Genomic DNA, 23,414 nt, shown 5'->3' on the forward strand with positions numbered 1-23,414 from the left:
CCAAAAACTGCTCATTCCTTTCCATGCAAAGCGGCGCTGCGCATCAGTTGCCGAAGTGTGAAATTTAATATTTTTGAATATTGTAAAGCCTTCGAACAATGCCACGCTGGTGCTTCAGGTGAAGGCACCCAAAAGTATGCAAATTTTTATTGTAACAAATTCCACTCACTGCAAGGGTAGTGATTGTGTGATTGGATAGAGTTGCTATCTGGTCTCTGTCGAATGAAACTGTTACTCAGTTATTTTTTCACACATGCACACACACACTCACAGAGAGAGATGCGCACACTTCTATGCATTTATACATACAATAGCGGCGGCTTTATGTGTGCTTGCAAGTTTTAGTTTTAATTTTTTTCATTTTTTGCTGCGCTTTAAAGTTAACTACTTCATTTGTACCACAAACCTGTCGCAGCAGCTGGTTTTTCGTATGCGGAAATTTATATTTAAATAAAATATATAAAGGGTGGTTAAATTTTAAGGGCCGATATTGAATGTGAACCGCACCTAAACGTCAAGTTCTTTTTTGCATTTCATTTGACATTTTTCAATTTCAGACTAACTCAATTTGAACTCTGGAAAGATACGCGTTAAAGTTATTCAGGCTTACTATGAAATCGGGCAGGAAATGGCAACAGTAAATGACCAATTTTCGAAGAAAATCATCTTCAGTGATAAGGCACATTTTCACCTCAGTGGATTCGTCAATAAGCAGAATTGCCGCATTTGGGCGAATGATAATCCAAGAGTGATTGCCGAAAAACCAATGTACCCACAAAGAGTGACTGGTTGGCGCGGTTTAGGGGCCGGCGGCATCATTGGGCCGTATTTTTTCCAAAATGAGGCCGGTCAGGCAGTTACTGTGAATGGAGTTCGCTATCGTGAGATGATAACGAACTTTTTATGGTTCGAATTGGTAGATATGCATGTGGACGATATGTGGTTTCAACAGGACGGTGTCCCTTGGCTCTTTTGCGCGAAAAATTTCATGGCCGAATAATCTCACGTCGCGGCGATATCAATTGGCCGCCAAGATCATGTGATTTGACACCGTTAGACTTCTTTCTTTGGGGTTATTTGAAAGAAAAGGTGTACATCGATAAGCCAGCAACAATTCAAGAGCTAAAGGATGAGATAATTCGGCACATTATTAACAGCATAAAACCTCAATTATGCCTCAGCGTCATCGAAAATTTGGACCATCGGATGGAGGTGTGCCGCCGAGGCCGCGGCAGCTATTTGGCCTATATTTTGTTCCATGCGTAATTGAGCTATACCAGTATTATCACAGTAAAGAGAAATGATAATAGTTTCCTAAAAAAATTGTATTTAGTTCAAAATCAACACCGGCCCTTAGAACGTAACCACCCTTTATATTTTTATACAAATACATAAATATAGGCATTTTATATCTGAATTCCTACGCTACTATTTTTTGCATATATTTTATTTTTCCTCCATCTTTTTTTGTGTGTGCAGGTTTCAAAGGCCTTTACCAAAAATACTCGCACACCTAGAAGCGAAATGCATTATTTCATTGTGTGTGTGTACATTTTTCTCTCACAGCTCAGTTTGGGCATTTTTATTTCCACTCTTTTTTGCAAACGCCATTCCTGCATGTGTGTGTATGCATGTATGCATGTAATGGAGCTGAGTGGAGTGAATTTCAGGCAATGCCCCGCATGGTGCACGAATATTTCCAGGCGTTGGTATTTATTATATTTATTTCTACATACACAGAAAACACTGCCATACTTGCACTCATACACACGAAAATGTATAGCAAAATGGTGAGAATATCTCAGTTGGCAATAGTAGCATCGGAAACCGCTTCTAGGAGTACTTATTCATATTATTATTATTGGGCCATAATGTACTGCGACCTTTGATGTGGTCTGTTGTGCTGGATTGCAAACCTATAGTGGGTTCTGATGAAATTAAGTGTCTCGTCGTGATTTTTCATATCAATAATGGATTTAGTTTAGACTAGTGTTTCCCAACCTTTTTTAGGCCATGCCCCACCTTAACATTTCTAAAATTTGTATGCCCCCATACATAATTTTTAACCTTTAAAAATTGTTTTGTTCCCTTAAGAAATATAAATGATAAGTTTTAGGAAGGAATCACTATGAAATTTTTATCAAAACATCGTAAGTAAAATTTCAAAACATATAATGAAAAACTGAAATTCAAAATAATTTTAATATTGATTTTTTTATATTCATTTAGTGCGATCCTTGTGCTTGATGCTTGCTGCACAGAGATTTTATATTAGGTTCCAATTTACTTATGTAGCTTTAATCTCAAGTCTCCACGTTGTGTTATATCAAGTCGATTTCTTTTTTTTTATCAGTAAATCATTTACAGCACTAAATCCACATTCAGCTAAATATGAAGATGGAAACGGTACTAAAAGTTTTCTTGCACATTTGGTTGCATTTGGGTATTTAGTTTCAGTTTCTTCACAAAGCCATGGCATTGCTCCTTTTATATTAAATAAAGTTTTTACGGATTCATCATTTTGCAATTCTGCGAGTTCTTCTTGATACTGTATATTTGATATATCAGACAAATCCACTAATATTGGCTGCATCATCCATGTTGGGAAATCAATTTGTTTTAAATCAGAAAATCTTTCTTTTAAATCAGCGGATAGAATATTCAAATGATTGACAATAACAAGTAAAGCGGTATGAGTTACTTCACATTTTTGGAGCCAATGAAATTGTTCAAAGTTTTTGTTGTTAATGTGTTTCTGATATAACTCTATATTGGTAATGAAACCAAATATCTTTGTTTTTGCATCGACAAGTGTTTTATTTGGTCCTTGAAGTTGCTTATTTAATATACAGTACTATCTCGATAATCCGGACACCCTTAATGTTAGGGGTCGTCCGGATTATGGGGGTGCCCGGATTATAGATGATTTTTGTTTTTCAACTAAACGTTGTTTTTTGAAATGAACATAACGCAATTCAGATATATGTATGTACATAAATAGTTTTATAAAATTTTTTTCAATATTTTTTAATATCATACTTACATAATAATATGTACATCTGTACATAATCAAACATTTTTTTTATTTAGTATGTACTATTTCATTTCACATTTGGTCGCGAATTTTCTAATGGCATCACGTTTCTTTTATTTCAAAAACAGTAGATTTGTTGACACCAAATTCTGTTTCAAACCATCTTAATGATTTTCCTTAATCAAGGAGATCTAAAATTTCACATTTTTTCTGAAGAGTAAGGGTTTTATGAGCCCTTTTATTAAATTTTCCACTGCTCATAATAGTAATGTCCACTCAATTCAGTTTGTCACTAAAGAATAAATACAACGCGTGATTTATGCTGTTGCATTTCGTATACATATATTGTTGTTAAAGTACCGCTATTTTACGAAAAAATCACAAAGCAAACTAAAAATTAAAATACATATGTATGTACATATTGCGAAGCAAATTTGAAAAATGTCCGGATTATAGAGTAAAAAATGTTAAACTGTCCGAATTATGCAGTTGTCCGGATTATAGATGTGACCGGACTACCGCGTGTCCGGATTATTGAGATAGTACTGTACTTAGTTTTTCAAAGATATTGGCTAAATAACTTACAAAAGGCTTTACCATCGATTGTTAACAGATACTTCATTTCAGGTTTGTCGCTTAAAAAATCACTAAGAGTGTCAAACAGTTGCATAAATCTTTTCAAGCAGTTGCTTTTGTATAGCCATCTTACTTCAGTATGAAGTAAAAGTTTCACATGGTCTTCATTTTGTTGTTCACAAAATAACTTGAAAAGACGTTCACATTTGGCACTAGCTTTAATAGCATTAACACACTTTATTACTGTATGTAGTACTTCATTTAGAACAGGCGAGATATTTTTAGCTACCAAGTTTTCCTTATGAATAACACAATGTACAATAATCATTTCTGGATTCGCATCTTTCATCAATTTTAAGCAGCCATTTTTCTTGCCCATCATATTAGGGGCGCCATCTGCAGCACAAGATGTTATATTTTTCATTGGTATATCATTGACATCTAAGTAGTTTTTTAACTTATTATATATATCTTTGGAGGTAGTGGTGCTTTCTAATTTTTTACAGAACAACATTTCTTCAGTAAAATGCCCTTCATCAATATATCTTACATAGGTTATCAATACTGCCTCACTGTCTCTCAAAGTTGATTCATCCATTTGTACTGAGAAATTTCTTGTTTTCAGCTTTTCAACAAGTTGTTTTTCAATATCTTCACTCATTTCGTCTATTCTTCTGCTAACAGTATTGTTACTGAGTGGCATAGCTTTTACATCTTTGTCATCTTTTTCCAGAACCGTTTTAAGAAATGCTGATATTAACGATTTTATCAAATTCTCTCCTATAGTGTGATTTTTTCCAGTTTTAGCGATTAATAAAGAAATTTGATAACTAGCCTCAGAAAGACGATTATTTGTTAAAGAACGAGCAGTAAATAGAGACTGTAATGTTGTTCTTTTTTCAAACTTTTCTTTTAAAGTTTTAAAGTAACTCAAATCTGAATTTATATGAGCACTATGTTTCGCCTTCAAATGCGCCTCAAGACGACCTCGTTTCATTGATTCGTTGGCCAAGCATTGCTGGCATAAAAGACAAAACGGCATCCGCTCATCGTGAACAGCGGGTATGAAGTTCATACTATGAACCCAAATTTTAAATATTCCTCCGAATATTGACGAGTTTTTTTCTTGTTTGTTCCACTCATTTTATTATGGGCTAAAAAAAATCAATTAAAAAACAATATATTGTAATAAAATATGTGTTAAAATTAATTCAATATGACAGAGTAAACGTATGACGCAAAGAAACATATTTATTTAAATGTATATAATACGATTACCGATATTTTTTTCACTTGACAAAAATTTCTGGAAAGTTAAATGCTTCTAAAATTAAAATAAATATAAATAAAATCAAATACTTACCAATTATATCTATACAATATTGTTGTTGGTGGGTGTTAAAATAACAATAACTAAATAATAATTATATAATTTTATTTAGAATATAACAACTTAAATACTTTTATATATTGAAAACTGGTTGTGTATCTTGAGCGAACGATGTCGACTATATTACTGATCGTGTTATGATGCGCATTGCGCAGTCATGAGTTATGTATGCATGTGAGTAATACGATATAAGCGTAACTGCTACAATATATCTAAATATATTTGTTAAATCAACGATTACTTGACGGATACTTATTTCAAATTAATACCAACTGAATGATGTGAAACACTACAGAAGTTGAGTTGGGCCAATTAGGTGCGAACAACGCCGTTGTTTAGCGAGTTTTAAAACGTCCGGGGTTCCCCGCGACAGGTGGCGCACTCCACGGTGAATCCCCGACGAAGTTTACTTGACGACTCTAATTACCCAGTTGATATTTTGGTAACGTCAAACGAAATTATACCTAATAATTATTTATAGCATTTTTTTCAGAATTTGCCTTTTTTGTTAAATTTGTCACCGATATTTAGCATTGCATTTAAATAACCCAAAGCGAAAGGGTTAAAGTCGTGTCGAGTCCATTTTAAAATTGCCCCCCTTCACTATCAAATTGCCCCCCTGTGGGGCGTGGGCCCCACGTTGGGAAACACTGGTTTAGACATTTAGTTCTTGCCTTGACCTACCGCAAGCCTTCAAAAGCCTCTCTTCTGTTTTATATGAACACACCTTTCTATTCCTGACACTCTTTCCTACCAAATATACTAGAACTGCGTCTTGAGTAGTTTTGTTGTATTGGTTTTTTAATAAATTTAAGTAAGAACAAACCCTTGCATTATCAATTCAAATGGAGCATGGGCGAAAACGAACGCTGAGAAAGCGAACAGATTTGCTGAAAATCTTGCTCAAATTTTTGTTCCCAACACCCCCAAATACTGAAGGGGGGAGCCTGCTTTAGAGGCTTCAAAAAATCGATTTTTTTGTTTTGCATAAATGTCTTCCCAAACTATCCAAGAATGTGTACTCAAAATTTCAGAAGAAAATTCAAAATATTTTCGGAGTTACAGAAGACATTGTGAGCAAGCATCGAGCAGGTATACGAGCGGCCGGATCGCTCAAAGTGCCATTTCCCAGTTTTTTAAAGTGAATTTGTTTTTCCAAAAAAATGATTTTTTTTTTATTAGCGAAAAATTGTTGAATTTCTCACTTTTTGTTTAATTTTCTTGGTTTAACTAGAAGCTATACTGGACTAAAATAAAACTTTTTTTTGGATTTTTGGTTTTAGATGAAAATTGCGACCTGCATCTTTCCCACCGCACGACACATGCACACTCGAGGCGCCTCGGCACAATGCTTGTACCAGGCACAACATGACATATATTTTAATGAAAAAATTTGAGAAGACTGTTGAAATATATAACAATAAAACCTGAAAGTTTTGTTTCAATCGAATATTTCTTTCCTTCCAAAAAAAAAAAAAAAAAAACACGAAAAAATCGATTTTTTCCAGCCTCTAAAGCAGTCTCCCTCCTTAACTACAAGTTTCTTTACCCTCAGTTTCTTCACTCACCAAAGTGTTTACCCCGTAAGGAAGTACCCAAAAAACAAATAAAAACTACTATACCCCACGTAAAACCCAAAAAATTACAACTTAATAACAGCAAAACCCTTAAGAGAATTACCAGAAGAAGCTATAATATTTCACACGCGATTTTCCATGTAATTTTGCAGAAATGATTTGCCACATCACAGTGGAAGGTTGCGCAAAAAATAATCATTTTAAAACTAGGGAAGAACTCAAATAATGCCAAATTATACCGCCCAATAAGTTTACTCCCGATTATCTCCTAACTAATGGAAATCATATTTCTTCACACACTATTCCCCGTAACTACTGCGAAAGGTCAGCTGATTCCCAAACATAAATTTGGTTTCCGTAAGCAGCACAGCACCATCGAGTAAATCCACCATTGAGTAAGTGCACGCCTCGTCAAATAAATGAAAAACGCGTTCGAGAGTAAAAAATTTTGCACAGGAGCTTCTCCCAACATCTCTCAAGCGTTTGACAGGTTATGGCACAGTGGCCTACCTTACAAAGTAAAAAAATCTTTTCCAATAAATTTCAACAATCTAATAAATTCGTATCTTGCCTATAGACACTTTTTCATCAAACAAGGCAATGAAGAAATCAATATTCACAAAATAAGTTATGGTGTGCCTCCAGGTCCGGTCTAGGAACTCATATTATACCACTTATTCACTCATTAAGGGCCTTAATCGGAACATTTGCCGATGATACAGCTGCCTTAGCTGCAAATATATATGCGAAGAAAGCATCTCTAAAATTGCAAAAATGTCTCGATCGCGACTTAAAGCGATTGAGACTAAATCGGTTCAGGTAAAATTTACAACCTGACATGAATACTATATTCCTGTAAAACTCAATGGCATCGAGATCCCACAATCCAACGAATCTAAGTATTTAGGCATTTATATGGACTCAAAACTCATTTGAAAAACTCACATCTTCACCAAAAGAAAAACTTTGAGTTTAAAATTTACTTCTCTTTACTGCTTACTGAACAAAAAATACAAATTGTTGTTACATAAAAAAAAATTCTTGTATAAGGCCATTCGCAAGCCCATTTGGACATTCAGTATCCAGCTATGGGGTATTGTAGCCAACTCAAATATCGAAATAACACAAAGATTTTAGTCTAAAGTGCTCAGGGTGATAGTAAATTGCTGATGGTATATCTCCTTTGTTTGGGCTAACCATTGCTCCTCTTTTGCTGCTAAACATGTACAATGCATGTCTAAAAGAAGGAATTTTTCCAGAAATATGAAAGAAACAAAAACTAGTACTAATCAGTAAGTGAAAGGGAGACGCAACGTTAGCGTCCACTTATAGACCGCTATGTATGCAGGATAGCGCAGGAAAATGCTTTGAGAAACTGATAAAGCATAGGCTTAGCGAAGCCATAGAGAACAGTGGCGGTCTGTCTGACAGGCAGCATGGTTTTAGAAGTGGCAGATCTACCTTAGGAGCCATCGAAGATGTAATAGTTAGCGTAGAACATGTCCAGGCAGATAATTGGTACTCCAAACGCTTAGTATTACTAGCCACACTGGATATTAGAAATGCTTTCAACAGTTTAAGCTGGGACGACGTAATTGAAGCCTTAAAGGTAAAATTCAAGATCCAGAATAATTGATTCAAGATTATTTGTAGCTATCTAAGCAATCGCGTGCTCTTATACGAAACGCGAGAAGGGTGTAAGACTAAACAAATAACAGCAGGTGCGGCGCAAGGATCAATACTCGGACATGAACTTTGGAATATAAGCCACGATGAAATCCTCCGAATAGAGATGCCTGAGGATGTGCATTTAGTGGGATACGCAGAAGACATTGCAGCTGTAATAATCGCCCGAAACACTGACGAAGTCAAAAGGAAGTTAAATCAGGTGATGATCCGAGTTCAGATATGGCTAGAGGACCATGGATTAAAGCTGGCCACAGAGAAAACATAGCTAATCCTTCTAATGAACAGACGTACCCCATTAAAAGTAGATATACAAGTACGCGATGCTACTTTATCGACAAAAAGAGTGGTCTAATACCTAGGAGTGCAATTATACACAAGGCTAACCTACTGGGCGCATATAAACCATGCTGCCACAAGAGCTGCCAAAGTAAGCGGAATGTTAAGTAAGCTCATGGCAAACCTTGGAGGTCCAACGCAGAACAAGCGCAAACTTTTAATGGACACGACGAACTCGATTCTCTTATACGGATGCAAAATATGGGCAGATTCGCTTAAGGTGCAATGCCGGCGGAAAATTCTGCAATCTGTGCAACGCACCTGTGCTCTCAGAGTGGCTTCGTCATACAGAACAGTATCTGAAGCAGCGGTGTTAGTTATCAGCGGAACCATCCCTATAGATATTCTAGCACAAGAGCTTAAACGGAGATGGGAGGCAAAAACCACAGGAATCCCAGTACCACGCTTCTCCGATATTAGAGTTCAAGCGCTCACACTTTGGCAGGCAAGATGAAACTCTGAACGGTACTGTAGATGGGCAGCGAGACTAATACCCGATCTAAAAAAGTGGGTAGAAAGAAAGCACGATGAAGTTCAACTATTGCCTCACACAGTTTTTGTCCGGGCGCGGGTGCTTTTGCAAGTATTTGTGGCGAATGGCAAAAGTGAGCCTACCAAACTGCATACCTGTATGGAGATACTGAGTATGATTATGCGGACCACATCTACTTTAAATGCGAGAGGTGGAACGTAGAGAGAACAGGTCTGCAACGAGCTATTGGTGTATTTACACCTGAAGAAATTATCGAGAAAATAATGACAGGTGAAGAAAAATGGAATGCCGTCGCAAATTTCGTGGAGGATATTATCCGAAAAAAGAAGCGTTGAATGGAAAGTTGTGCTGAAGAGCATTGAGTATAGGCGACCCTGGACGCAGGGTGAGTAAGTAAGTGTCCTTTTTAGGACGCCGTCTTGGCCCTCCACCTCGAAGCAATGCGGAAGCAGTCCGGGGATGGAGGGAAAAATCCATAAGAAGAAGAGGGATATTTTTAGTGGAATCACCACACACGTAGTAACGACGGTTACTATATGGTGCGAAGGCATTTTTAACCCAACCTCACCGGCAACCAAAAAAAAAAAAATACAATGCCCAAATCCATACAGTGATCTCAAAATACCGCCGTTTAAAGTTGAAATAAAAAACTCAGCAATCTGCTATAAAAAAGATTCTTCCACCCAAATACTTGGGCATCTTTTCTAATGAAAGAAGACAGTCATCCTATTAGGCTTAAAAGAAAAGCCCCACACTCGAAATAGTCTCTTGAGCTTTTATGTTTGTTGGCGTTCGCCTCACTGGATGCATCCACACGAGTTAATCATAAAATATTTTTGGGAGTTTATATTTATTTTTTTTAGTATTAAGTTTAAATTATTATTGTTTCAAAATAAGTTTTCAAATATTGTAAATGTTAATTAACAGCAGCAGGAAATAATGGGGTCAATAAAAAAACGGAAGTATGCTAAGAAAAAGCTTGTCAAAGGAATTAAATTTTACCCATAATCTGCTAATTTTTCGCAAAAATATTCATATATATTACAACTTTTTCGAATTTGTGAAGAAAAGTTGTTAAATAAATTATGACAAATTCTCGTGAAATGTTAAGTGTTTCTGATTGAATATCAAAGCTGACTTAAACATCTCTTTACAAGAATTTTGTAGCGAAATAAAAAAGGGCGGAAGCCATAAGAAAAAAAATATAAGCTGTGGCAACAAAGAACTTCGAATTGAGCTTCTCAGGAATTTTAGTAAGAAGCACCATAAACGACGACATGTTTATAGGCCTTCTATGGGCAGGTAAGCAGGCCGAAGGACTTCGGCAGGAAGAGCATATCCTTTTACAAACGCCAGCTGGGATATTTACATACCTAAAAAAAAAAACACACACACACACACACACAGAAAGCTTTTACATAGAATTGCTAATGCTACACACATTTCAATAGCAACAATATCGTTTGGGCGACATAAAAAAAGAAAAATATGCAAAGCATACATGAATAAATGTGTTTGAAAAAAAAATCAGTTGAACCCCGTTGAGAAATTAGGACGAGAATATGGGAAATGAAAGTGTGACTGGCTGTTATGGAAATACGGTTTTTTATAACTTTTCTATTACTTTGAGTTTTCTTATAACGGAACCTTTAACTTTTAATAAATATAAATTACTTCGGTTGAAACGGGAGATGGAAAATCATAGGAATTTGGTTGATTTAGTTACTGGTGAAACTAAAAATAAACGCCGACTGTTAGCTTTAGATTTGCCATTCATTTCATAGTGTAGTGTAATCTATGCTGATGGAAGGCTGAAGCCAGAACGATATTAGAGTTCGCTTCAAGCTGCTGAAAAAATGCATCAGGTGGCTCATATCTAGAACTGCAGGACATAACAAATGAGTGAAAGCTAAGAAGCGTAAATTGAAGAAATGAATGAAAGTTAAGGACCATAAATTGCAGCCACGCGATAGAAGGAATGGCAGTTAATGGCGAGTCTCACAGCATACCACTGTGGGCAAAAAGTAAGGTGAATTTGGTTGTAAAATGAAAAACCTTTATTATCCTCAATCCGCTTTTATCTCCTCAATCGACTCGAAACGCGTTCCCCGGAGTGATCTCTTGAGCTTTGGGAATATCCAGAAGTCACACGGAGCCAAATCAGGCGAATACGGTGGTTGCGGAACGATATGCGTGAAATTTTTGGCGAAATGGTCACGAAGAACGAGTGCAGTGTGAGACGGTGCATTATCGTGATGCAAAAACCAAGAGTTGTTGGCCCATAATTTTGGTGTTTTGAAACGAATTGCTTCACGTAAACGACGCACAACGCTCAAATAATATTCCTTATTAACAGTTTGGCCAGGTGGAAGGAATTCATAGTGCACCACACCACGAAAATCGAAAAAAACTGTCATCATGACCTTTATTTTTGAACGACTTTGACGTGCTATTTTCGATCTGGCCTCGCCTTTAGCACGATATTCGCTTGATTGGTCGGTTGTTTCAGGGTCGTAAGCATAAATACAAGTCTCCTCTCCCGTAATGATGCATTTAAGCTTGTCCTGATAGTCTGAAAGCATTGTTTTACACACATCAACGCGCAGACTTTTTTCGAAGAAATTGAGAGTTTTCGGTACCAAACGAGATTTGACTTTTCGCAGGCCCAAATGGTCTTCCAAAATGGTTTTCACAGATCCTTCTGATATTCCGATCATATCAGTAAGGTCTTTAACAGTCAACCGACGATTTTTGAGCACTAACTCCTTCACTTTATTGACGTGTTGGTCATCTGTTGACGTCGATGGTCGTCCGGAGCGCTCCAAGTAATCAACACGTTCTCGACCCTCTTTTAAGTCTTTGTACCACTTATAAACATTTTTCTGCGACATGGTCGAATCACCAAATGCCTTCTGCAACATGCTAAATGTTTCCGCAGCCGAAATTTCATTCCGCAAACAAAATTTTATGGCACTTCTCTGCTCAATCAAATCAGACATTGTAAAAATCGAAAAATGCACTCTTGGTCGTTTGGTAAACAAGCGTAGATATATTACTGATAATGATATTCACATGAAAGTTGGCCCAGATGTTATTAACAGTGCTGCCAATTCATGAAAAAAATAACTAGAGCGAAATTTTAATCCCGCGAAGTTTGACAAATAAATTCACCTTAATTTTTGCCTACAGTAGTGCATACCTCACGGCCAATGTCTGGTAAGAGAACCCGCAGAACTCGATAGTTGGGTCTTTGCTTACCTTAAAGCTCCCATGAGCGCTTTCGATTCACACGTGGCCAGAAGGAGTTCGCGACATAACAACTCTGTGTGTTTGCCCCGCGTTTGTGGAATTGACGTGAGGCTAACATTCCCTGTAGAAGACCACATGCCATCAAGGGGATGCCACTTCTCTTACATTGGGGTGAAACCACCTCACAGCTCTGACTCATCCGGCACCCAGATAAGTCTTGAAACCCTACTTTGCAGACTTGGAAGGAATATTCGGAGAAAATCTTGTATTGTCTCGATGTATATAAAGTTTGCATTTTAAAGCCAACCCCAATTAGTTTGCTTTTTTCTCTTCCTCCAAAAATATTAAAAGAAAATATGTTTTTTTTTTCACTGGAAATGTCAAATTTTACTTGAATAATTTTATCAATTTTTTCAAATTCTTTTTTACAATTAATAAAAGCGTTGAAAAGTTTTTCAAATGCCTTGAGGAGAAACTGTCGTATAAGAAGTTATCTTGGAAGAGAATGGCGATGTTGTGAAATCTGATATTAAAAACTATCAGTTATGTTCTGGGAACTACGGGCCTGATAACTAAATACGTTTGTCCCTTTCCCACAAATTGACGTTAGACATCCTGAGGGTGAAAAAGGTTATGCTTCCTCGAGATCATAACTGTAAACGAGAAATCGAAATTGGTTCGAAAAAAATCAGATCACTTCAAAGCCTACGGTGACCTTTTGGGCCAAGTTCACATAATCAAACGCAAACATCTGACAGTAGATTCAAATTTATGAAACAGCTTTCACAGGAATTGACGTGGACACACAGGCTAGAAGCCAGAGAAACGTGCAAAGCTGCGCGTTATCAACTCAAGACAGCAATAAAGCGTAGAAACTTCCATGAGCTTTGCGATAATGCTGAAAACAACAGCCTACAAGGTGGGGACCAAGAAGCTGAAGTCCGCTAAAGAATCCATACCAATATGACCGATCTTCTTGAATGAAGTGGTAAACACACTTTTCCCCAAACAAAGGAAGTTAGTTTCTTTAACCTCGAGACCAACCCCACACCAGTTTCCAAGAATCTCAGCAGACAAAGTTCTTCAAGCTGTGAATAGACTCGAAAATAATAAGTCTCCTGGTCCAGACGGGGTGTCTAACCCGGTACCTAAACTGGCCTTAGCCCAGCTGTTCGATGTTCGAACTTCGTACACTTATTTAATACATACCTCGTGAAGGGAACGTTCCCATCGATATGAAAGCGACAAAGACTGGTTCTACTGCCCAAACCCCGCAAGCCTCCCATAGAACCGTCTAGCTTCAGACCGCTTTGCCTACTCGACTTGGTAGGTAAAGTACTGGAAAGAATAAGATTCTGTGCTTGGACCACTGCTCTAGAACATCATGTACGATGGTGTTAAGCGCCTCAATATACACAATGGTGCCATCGGGTTATCGGGTTTGTAGTTTGTAGTAGTTATTACGGCTAAGAGACTAGGCGATATATGCAAAAAAGCTAATCAGTCAATAGCGTCCGTTAATTCATGGCTGGTGCAAAACGGCCTTCAACTCGCCGAGCAAAAAATAGAGTCCGTTCTCATATCGAGCCGGAAAAAAGTGGAAGTGGTAGCTATACATCAAGTTGGCAATCACAGCATCACAACATTACCAGCAGTAAAATATCTAGACATTCTAACTCATTCGGCTACGGCGGCCGCCTAATTGACTTACTCCGCTGTATCAAGGGTACTGCAACACTGATATATTTAATGGCATCCAATCTGGCTCTCATTACTCGATGAAAGTAGGAGTAGCAACTTACTTAAGACAAATTGCCGTTATGAATTGAGAGAGAAACAGCGTTTCGTGAGAAATATCCGTACCTTTCTGCTGAAGTAGCGTCGCCTTCAAAATTAAAATCTTTATCACACAAAAACCAAGGAAAAAGTAATCAGAGTAATCTGAAGGGCTGAAATGCTGACAAGCTGATATTCTCCCTTATGGTTTTGAAATCTAAATCAATAAGTTGATTTCTATGCCATTAAAAAATATCGCTTTTAAAAGGCGTGACCGATATTTCAAACTCACTTTGCTTATCAAATATTCAATTTTACAATCCTCTAATAAGCATAATCTTAAATTTCAACGGTAAAATGTCAAGCACTTCTGCTGCTGATTGAGGCACATAAAAAGTGTTCAACTAGTGACCTCAATGATAAATGTAAAGCCTTTGAAAATGTTCGCTTTGACTTCGGTTATGGTCGGTCCCATAAATCGATAGTCGGTCATACTCTAATTATATTCAATAAACAGTGCAAATCTAGTGCATCATAATTGAAAGCACATAGGAAAAAAAATAATCAAAACAAGATTTGTTTTAAGTGCCAACAACCAATGGATATTTGTGGAATGTTCCAAAAAATTGAGTCAAAAGTGAAGAAATGTTTAGGAACATACCACACAAAAAAAAAATCGTAAATCAAAAATCAAATATCCCTAACGCGCACCACATTTTCCAACGAAATTTGTGTATCCTCTTGCAAAGTGAGATCTTTTTTCTAACTGAGGACGACTGTGACTCACTATGCAAGTTTTGTATTTAGCTGAACTGGCTAGTGGCATTTGGTTTTTTCTTAAGAACTAGAAGAAACTAGCTTGGAATAATTTATCATAAATTAAAGAGCGACCAAACTTCTGTCCTGGCGTAAGCGCCTGCTTCGTCTTCGACAAAGAAAAAGAAAAAACTGAACTTTGTTCGAACTATTTTTTTTTAAATGTATAAAATTTTATTACTTTATTGTTATTTGCAATATTTTAAATTTTTGTATTATTTTATTTGTGAAAATTTTTGATTACTGGTATCGAATCACTCATTTTTGTTAAAGAAAAACCCTTCGGCTCTTTCATGAAGTGAAACTGCTAAGTAATACATATTTCAGTAAATGTTCAGTACAGGTCAGTTCTATGCCGATAGAAGGTAGTCGCTAGCAATGCAAAAGTCTCCATATGTCCAATTGTAAATGTTCGATTCGACTTCGGTTATATTCAAAATCGATATTCAGTCATACTCTACTTATAATCAATACACGGAAAAGTAATATTTTTCAAATCTAGTGCACCATAATTGAAAGCACATAGAAAAAAAAATTAAAACAAGATTTTTTTTGTAAAGCAGTTATGCGCAGTTTTTGTAAACACCGATTAAAAAATGTAAGCATGGGTGCTTTGGGGAAATTTACCTAGTATCGGTGAACCTTTTAAACTCTTTGATTGTCAGCACAATACTCGCAGAGGTTTTCAGGTCACAGCAACACTCCGTATTGAAACGGAAGGTCAGACTACGTAATTCCAGAAGGTAAATTTGGCAAAAACCCTAGCGTCGTTATAGAGCAAAATGGATGGTGTCAAGGTATAGAATCCGCATGCCATTCATACAATTTCTGTACAGATAGATCCAAAATGGCAGAAGGAGTAGGGGCGGCTATCTTTTACTCGCAATTTGATCACCAAAAGTTTTACATACTCACTAATTACTGTAATATATTTCAAGCGGAAATCTGTGCCGCAACAAAAGCAGCTGAATTGGCTCTGGATGTAACCCCGCATAATACTCGGGCTAACATTTTCATTGATAGTCAAGCGACTATTAAAGCAAATATGACTCCTAGGACTAACTGCGAATGTGTTCAACAATACAGGTCCAAAATATATGAACTCAGCGGAAATGAGCAGATCACTATTTATTGGATATCAGAACACAAATGAATACAAAGAAATGCGAGAGCCAATGAGCTCCCTAAGGCAGGTATTCGTTTCTTGAGACAAATACCCATCACTCTGCTTTCCGAAACTAAATGAGAAAATAGCTCGGGAAACGTAGTCGATATGGGAACACTCAACTTTTTTGTAGAGCCTAAGATAAGCACTTTTTTCATCCTTCAGGGATATTGCTAACAAAAGGCTAAACTGACAATGACGTGCATTAAGAACTACCTGAAATAATTTCTTCGACTCCAAATGCATAGCAGTGATAACGCAGTGATAACGGCGGCCGCCGTAGCCGAATGGGTTGGTGCGTGATTACCATTCGGAATTCACTGAGAGGTCGTTGGTTCGAATCTCGGTGAAAGCAAAATTAATAAAAACATTTTTCTAATAGCGGTCGCCCCTCGGCAGGCAATGGCAAACCTCCGAGTGTATTTCTGCCATGAAAAAGCTCCTCATAAAAATATCTGCCGTTCGGAGTCGGCTTGAAACTGTAGGTCCCTCCATTTGTGGAACAACATCAAGACGCACACCACAAATAGGAGGAGGAGCTCGGCCAAACACCTAACAGAAGTGTACGCGCCAATTATAGTATAGTAGATAACGCAATGGACCCTAGAGGTATTTGTGAGATCTTTTTATAGAACAGTCAGCGCTACCTAACCTAACTCTTTAAACTTCTTCTCATATGTTTCACTCAGAGGCTGCACGTAAATTTTGTACGAAATACAATTTGCCCTTTTCTCAAAGGTTAACCAGGAATGATATTTACTTTTGCCCTTTGAGTCCTTTTTTCTTCTACGAAAATTTAAAGTAAGCATTGTTTCCATCTACAGATGCCCTTTCTTTTCGTTCGATATCTATGTGACTGTTTTACAAGAAGTTTAAAGATTTTTATATTTTTTCCGAATTCTACAAATTTTGTGGATGTTCAGGGCCGGACCAGAAAAATATGTGAAAAACAGAAATTTTTCAAAGCGCTTTAATTTTTTATATTGGCTTTAGCAAAAATTAAGTTTTATTAAAAGGCCTCATTTATGAATTTTTGTAGAACATTTTTAATCCTATAACACTGAGCAACAACAAAAAAAATTCCCTCATTGGAATTCTCAAAATATTCAATGTAATGAAATTTTTTAATGAAAATTTATTTCTTGATACCGACAATTTTTTTTATTTGTAAAATTGTATATATTCCGCTATCCTTCACAAAACTGAGTTGATTAATTTTTCAAAACTCGTTTCTGAATACCCTCATTACATGAACTAAATGGACAGCTTCTTTTTGGGTCTCATAGCTTAGATTTTTGCAGCTTTCAAACTCGATTTAATTCTTTGTAGTTCTGAAATTATTAGTGTTTCTGAAATTTGTAGCATAGTTCAATAAAAATAACCATATTTTTTGGGGTATTGAATCTAATAGTGAATTTCTTTCTCCTCTTTTGCTTGCTCAGCAACGCTAATCTAAAAAAAAAAAGTTGTAAGACGCACGAGCGAGTTGTAATGCACAAAAGGGCAATTTTTCAGATAAAAAGCAATTTGTAGCTAATTTAATTACTCCACAAGCTCATACAGATATTAATGTAGTGGTGAAGGAGCCCAGAAAATGCTTAGCGCTATGGTGATGCGTAAATAAGAGAGTGGAATTCAACGCTAAGTGCACTCGCTCGCCAAAATCGAGTGCCCACTTTATTCCTAATGGGCAACTATTGCACTGAAAGCTCGAACAATGGGAATTTTAAATATTTATATATTGTACATAAATATACAAATAGGTATGTACGAGTATGCATGTGATGCGGTAGGATATCTGATATTCAATTTTCAATTGGAAATAGATTGAATGCTTTTTATTCAATTCAATTTACGTTGAATGCGATTCGTGTTCGGAGGCAATAAGCGTGCAATGAACGGTAGTATGGTGGCATTGAGGCAGTGAAGCACTGAATCACTGAAGCTGAAAATGCTACATATAAGCACAACAAAAACAAAAGCAGCAAATAAAAAAGAACTGAATATATGGAGTAAAAAAGGAAGAGAAAAGATTGGTAGGAAAGAAAAAAGAGCAGCAAACAAAAGTGTGCAGAAGAAAGTGCCTTCCATTTATATGCGAATATACACACACACACACACACACACACACACACACACACACATGCATGAACTACAATTACATGTGTCTATTCGAGCTTGACGCGACACAAAATAAAATGAGATTACAACAAAACAACAAACAAAAAAAATGGAGTGAGCAGACAGAAAGGCAGACAGACAAATGTAAGTGACATTGGCTTATTATTTTTTTCGTTTAGCGTGAACTGGAAAATTGCTTGAACATAAAATGTGACAAAAATTTTGTAGCAAATTGAGAGAAAAATATGCGTGGAAGGTAAATTAAAAACAATTCAATATTTTAACGAGTACCAACGAGGAGTCAAGCAAATTCGCACATTGCTGTCACGCGCAATTCAACTTCGGTGGCAATACGAAGCAAAACTCAACTGGATTTGCCGTTGCTAAAAGCCTTAATTATTTCATTCCACGCTTCGCGCAAATACCTGCGGTGCCTGGTAGGTGGCGCGCTCCTCGCATTTGAGCCATTTTAGGTTAGTGCCTACATAACTTTTGTAAAAAAAAAACCATATATGTAAGTCCAATATTAAAATTCTATATATAAAAAAAAAAAAAAATCCGCTAACTTTTCCTGAGCAATTCCAAGGTTTTTACTCCCCGTGTGGAGTTGCCTGATCTCGCATCAGGCGCGTCCCAGGTGGTGGATAGGGAAGCCTTGACATCACACGAGCGGCCGTCCCTGTTGGGGTGGGTTCAACACTCGTGTGATGACTCAAAGTTGGCATAGAATCAGGGGGCCATCCGCGAATCAAACTGGCTAGGGAGGAGTCCCGAACAAAAACCGAAAATAAAAACCAAAAAATAGATACAAAAGAAAAATATACAAAAATATTGAATTTATCAGTAGGTTAGGTTAGGTTATGCTGCTAGTCGGCCTGCACGACCAACTTACTTAGACTTATAGGTCCGTTGTGACACCACTGTGCTGTACGGAAACCCCATTTACCTTCCTACGTGGAACCCTCTCGTGGCGCTTATGAAACGTATTTAGAATTGACCCCAACCTCACGCCAGACAGCTCTGTAAGAGAACTAGAAAAAAATACCAGCCTAACGGTTAGACGCGATAGAAGTGAAACCTTCCGTAAAATAAACTGAGAGAGAATGAGACGAATGCAGCATTAGGAGCGGGATAATTATAGGTTCATTATAATATTGCTATAAAGTTCATATTTTATTTTCTTCATTTTATTATTATTCATCCTCAATGTTTTTAATTTCAACAAATGATACGAGTGGCTTATGATAGCTAGAATATGATACAAATGCCTTGGTTTCGATGTTGTCAACATATCTTTGAAATACCGCGTCAATTGTTGCTTTTGATCGTGTTGTCGATTCAGTGCGATTGTTACACATTTTTAAATTGAATGTTGTATTGAGAAAGTCAATTAAAGGAACCGCTGTGTCCAATGCAAAATTTACGTTAAAATCGCCACTTAAAATCATTGGAACTTTATCGTAGTCTTTTCTAAGTATCCGCGATACTTCTGGTGTATACTTTATTTTTTTTTCTGTCGATATTCACGACACTTTTCTGCATTATTTTTCGGCATAATTGCGGTAAATATTTAAAAATGAAAATATTTACGAATATAAAAATACGGACGCAATACAGCACACGCGGTTGCTATTATGAGCGTCGTAACGCGTATATTACACAGACGTACTAACATACACACAAACATTCGTAGGACACTTGGTCTAAGCAAGTATTAGGTAGTGTAGTATAGGTATACATAATGCTTTCTCGCTCACCGTGGCTCCGTAATACGCAGGCGCGCACACATACGTACTAGCATACATACAAACATACATACGTATGACACTTGAACTAAACACCAAAGCAAGTAATAGGCAGTGTAGTATACATACTACAATAATCACTATACTAGCGTGGCTCAGCAGTACGCAGCCGCACACATATACGTATATCAACATATAATGCTTCGTAGTGTCGCTTTTTCGTTTCATCGAGTCTCAAATCACTCCCAACGATTCTAAAGAAGTTTTCACTTCAAAAAGTATTTACCTAGACAACCTGCTCTGGTTTTAGCTAACAATTGCAAAGGAAGGAAGTTGAGCACTGTTTCTTCCTCTTCCTCATCTCTGCAACTTCTGCAATATTCATGGAATAAAACTCCTAGTCTCGAGGAATGTCTGCCAAATAGCCAGTGACCGGTTAAACAAGCCACGACCTTCGAGATATCATCACTTGAGAGACTAAGCAATTCCTTTGTTCTTTTCTTGTATATTTGCGGCTATGACCTATTGGCATCTTAGATAATGTTGTTTTTTATTATTAATTTACTCGTGCTCATGGGTATTCCAATGGTACCTTTATCACTGAGCAGTTGAAGAGCAGTACCTTTTCTGGCTAGCTTATCAGCTTTACAGTTTCCCTCAATATCTCTATGCCCCGGAACCCAACTAATGCTGACCTTGAATATGACACTAATATCATTTAGGGCTGCCCGGCATTTCTGTGCAACTTTCGGTCAGAGTATAGCCGAATTCATTGATTAGATGGCCGCCTGGCAATCCGAGAATATATTTATAGTTGTTTTTGTTACGGCGTGCGTATTTAGATATGCAGCCACTTCTTTCATAGCTAGAACCTCGGCCTGTTAAACACTGCAGTAGCCTGATGGTCGGACGGATAAGTTATAGTCCTAATTTCTTCAAAAATACTTCATAGCCCACCTTATCGTCTAGCTTGGAATATCTGTATAAAAATTTTATTTCCCCCCTTCTTCATGGCCTTGGTGTCTGCCACTCCCTTCTTGACGATATTCTCGTCTTGAAGAGCCTTTCGTAGGTGAGTCTACGAATAGAATAGTCTATTTCTTGTTTGTGACTATTCAGAGAGTTCAAAATAGAAGCGTGGTCCAACCACCGGTCTTTCCATAGCGCCATACTTTTAAGTCTGAGTGCCGAAGCGCCGGCCACGTGTTTCCTTACCAAATTCAGTGCAGGTAAGTTGATTAGCACTTCCAGCGCTTTGTTTGGGGTAGTCCTTAAAGCGCCAGAGATGCATAAAAAGGCTGTTCTTTGGATCTTACTCATGATTTTGGCGTCACTCGCCTTTTGAGCTGATGGCTACCATACGAGTACAAGTATTCCATACATTAAGATTGGCCTAACTACAGATTGGCTCTATAGTCAATGTGAGGCAGCCAAATAATTTGCTATTCATCATCATCATCTTTGGCACTACAGATCTTTGTGAACTTTGTCCTGCTGCTCGTTGAACCTGCATTCATCTCGATCGCTTGCAACTCTTTTTCAATTCCAACTCCAATAAGTTGCTGTTAGTTGCTTAATACGTATGACTAACGACGGTTGCAATGTTGCTGCAAAGGGAAAATGGCAAAAAAAAAGAAAGATCACGCAGACAAAGCCCTTTCACGTAATTTGTATGTGTGTTTCGATGAGGTCAAAAGTAATTGGAACATGTACATACATACATAGCTATAATCACCTACCATATACATAATATTTAAAAAAAATGTATATATAAAAAATTTCTTTATATTTTGTTGTGCAACTTTCGCTCAATATAAAATTGTGACAGCTTTAGTGTGCGCCTAAAAATGTAGCCCCCTTTTTTACGTTCTGACAGTAGCAGTAAATTATAGCTGAATTTAATTTCATACGGTTTTGTTGTTGCTATAAAAAACTTTACTCTTGCGGTGTGTAAAAGCACGCAAAAAATTGAAAACTAGCCCGCAAGTAAGAAAGTAAAAAAAAAGTGATTTAAAAATGTATAAAAGTATTTTTGAACTGCAGCACAAATTATGTTTGAATTTTTTTTTTTCATTTTTCGTTCTGGCCTGCATATCACGCGCATCCTGCGTGAAAATTCTAGCTGACAGTTATTTCCATATTTATACGTAGAGGCTTCTCTTTTTGTTTAAATTTGCGCATCAGCCGTTGTTGCTCTCTGATCTGCCCAAGCGCATCAGCCATGGCAATTAAGCGCTTTATTTTTTGGCTACATCGGACCTTTTTTTAGCAACAACCTATTTTTTGCTACCATATTGGTGGTTAATTTAAAATGCTGTTTTTCACTATGAAATATTTGCAACATTTTTGGGTTTTTTTCTTACTTTTTCATTTTCAAGTTATTAGTGTCGCATAGTGGCCGGTTGCGTTATCATAAATTGCAATTTCCAATAAAATGCAGTTGCGTTATTAATCGATGAGTTATTGAAAACGAAAACATTGTATGCCTCTAAATTCATACATACAACCATAAAAACGGAAATGCGTCGCTTTAATTATGATTTGTACTGAAAATGTGAGATTTCACATACAAAGTTGCGCTTGAAAATTTCGATCACATTTTTTGGGCTTCAAAGGTTTGCTGGAAAAATTTACTTTTTTCTATCAGTAAATACCGCAATAAGTCAGGTGAATAAATTTTTAAATTAATTTTTTATATTCATAGTTATGCGAGCCATTCAGGGCACAAATCGATTCACTCCACTTTTTGATTCCACACGATTCACTCCTCAGTTGAAATGGTGCTTTTTGGGTGTTTCTTTAAAAGCGTGTAAAACGAAAACGAAGAAAGGTTTGTTAGTTTTGCTTGCAGTGCTTTATTTTTTGATCTATTGCTAAAATACAAAAATTTTTTTTGGTCATACGAGGTTCGATTAAAAAGTTGTCAGTCTTCAAAAAATTATCTTCATATGTACAAAGGACACAGACATAGCCGGTTCTACTGAACCGAGTTTGATGAAATAAAATTTAAATTACGTAAAATTGATCTCATTATTGTGTGAATTAAGATCATTTGGAAAAATAAAATTTTAGTATTTTTTCGGACCTTCAAAGTCAAAAAAAGTGTCAAAATACTGGGTTTCCTCTTTGAACGCGCGCCATTTTGTCAAATTTTTGTTTTCTTTTTTTAAAGATCGTAGTTCATACGATAATGACATTCATATTGAACAGGAATATTTTTGTCTTTCTAATTTCAGACACCTGTGAGTCCCAAAATCCGTGTCGCCAGCGACACACCTGATTTTGAAAGACCATTTTTTAAAGGCCGACAACTTTTCGAACAAACCTCGTACGGCCAAAACAAAATTTTTATTTTTTAGTTATAGATCCAGAAATAAAATACTGCACATAAAGCTGAAAAACCTTTCTTAGTTTTTGTTTTATACGCTTTTAAGGAAACACCCAAAC

At 36.8% G+C, this 23,414-nt stretch overlaps 1 protein-coding gene across 2 annotated transcripts in view; it reads right to left on the reverse strand.

Annotated features, from left to right (window-relative positions):
* LOC128857892 (furin-like protease 2) overlaps nucleotides 1–23,414 on the reverse strand; it is a 239,035-nt gene that overhangs the window by 68,147 nt on the left and 147,474 nt on the right. The gene's annotated exons all lie outside the window — the stretch shown is intronic.

Source organism: Anastrepha ludens, chromosome 3 (assembly GCF_028408465.1).
Source record: "Anastrepha ludens isolate Willacy chromosome 3, idAnaLude1.1, whole genome shotgun sequence".
NCBI lineage: Eukaryota > Metazoa > Arthropoda > Insecta > Diptera > Tephritidae > Anastrepha > Anastrepha ludens.